We start from the raw sequence: 1540 nt of genomic DNA on the forward strand, positions 1-1540 counted from the left end.
TTTTTCTGGTATTGGGGATTGAACTCAGGACCTTGCACTTGCCAGGCAAGCACTTATTCTACTGAGCTATCTCCCCAGCCCTCAAAAAATATTAATCTAAATTATTTATCTCGGAGTTTTTGCTACATTGTGGGATTTTGCAGCACAGTACAGTATACATATGTTGCTAAAATCACATAAGTTTATGAGTTTAGAAAATGATTAAGAACATTAGTGGTGTTTTTAAAAGTATGCAAAAAGTTTATAAGAGTGTGGGAAGGGCCAGCGAGATAGCTCAGCGGCCTAAAGCTTAGGCAGGTTCAGGAGACCGCAGTTCGATCCCTGGCACCACATGCCACGCTAGTCCCACCCTCAGGGCAGGCTGAGCCAGCCCCCCCCCAAAAAAAAAAGGAGTGTAGGAAGGGGCGTCTGGAACGTAACCCCCGCACTAAGTGAGGGACCCCTGTGCTACTTCTAGCGGGCCAGCCCAGGAGCTCCCGTGTGCTCCCAGGTCAGAGCCCCCCCCCATCTGCATTGCTGAGGGAAAGTGTGCCTTGTGTCGCACACAGCACATGCACATCTGGTCTCTCACCAGCGCGCGCGCACGCACACACACACGCACACACACACAGTACTGCGTGTGTATCTGCTGCGCCTACCCACACGCATTTGCTGTTGATCTACTTGATCCCCTGTAGGGCAGCCAGGCAGGGCCATTTTCTGACTGCCAATCCCGCACCTCACCTCTTTGTAGCTCTTTGTTGGCAGACAGCCTGTTGGTAACTTGACCTCAGCCACGATAGAAATGTTCACACCAGGGTGGGAGTTAGGATAGATAGACAACTACTTTCTCTTAATTCATTGAATCAGAGATTTGTTCTTTTTTTTTAAAGTATGTTAATATTTAATCTTTATGCATTATTTCAATTGTTTTTTTCCTGAAGCAGTATGCAGTAACAGCTTGTAAGCCATTATGTACTTTCAAATGCAACATGGCAAGTTTTGCACGTATACCAAAGGTGAAAACATAAAAACATGGATCTCAACAACAAAAAATCCCACAGTAACTGCTTAAAGAGATCAACAACAAACAACAGTCATGAAAACACACTATCACAAAGTAGTCAACCAAAGGTTTGGAAGATACAAATATCCACAGAGAGCTCACGGTACAGCCAGCAAGTTCATCCACGCTCCACTCCCCTCCACCGGGACATGTGTCCTCTCCTGCCCCTGGGCCCCACAAGATAATGCAATCCTACTCTTTCAAATTGAAACAGATCCGTTTTCTGACCAAGGACCATAGGATCTGCGGCTCTGCAGTAACTAACCAAGCATTACATTCAACTAGTTTCCACCTGTTCTCAGTTTATCAGCAGCCCTTCATTCACACCTTTTAAAAGGTGATTTTCTTACAGTTTTTCTTCAGAGAAATTCTACATCCTAGAAATTTCCTTGGGCCACATATGTCATTTTTGTCCTGCTGAAAAGCAATATCCAAATTGTAAATTATTTTAACCAGGTTTAGAGAACTCACAAGTGGACCACACAATCAGACAGA

General features: G+C 44.8%; 1 protein-coding gene across 1 annotated transcript in view; it reads right to left on the reverse strand.

Annotated features, from left to right (window-relative positions):
• The window catches only part of LOC101571171 (CD209 antigen-like protein E), a 7967-nt gene that overhangs the window by 2236 nt on the left and 4191 nt on the right, over nt 1-1540 (reverse strand). The window lies entirely within an intron of this gene.

Source organism: Octodon degus, unplaced genomic scaffold (assembly GCF_000260255.1).
Source record: "Octodon degus isolate 3935 unplaced genomic scaffold, OctDeg1.0 scaffold00214, whole genome shotgun sequence".
Classification (NCBI taxonomy): Eukaryota; Metazoa; Chordata; class Mammalia; order Rodentia; family Octodontidae; genus Octodon; species Octodon degus.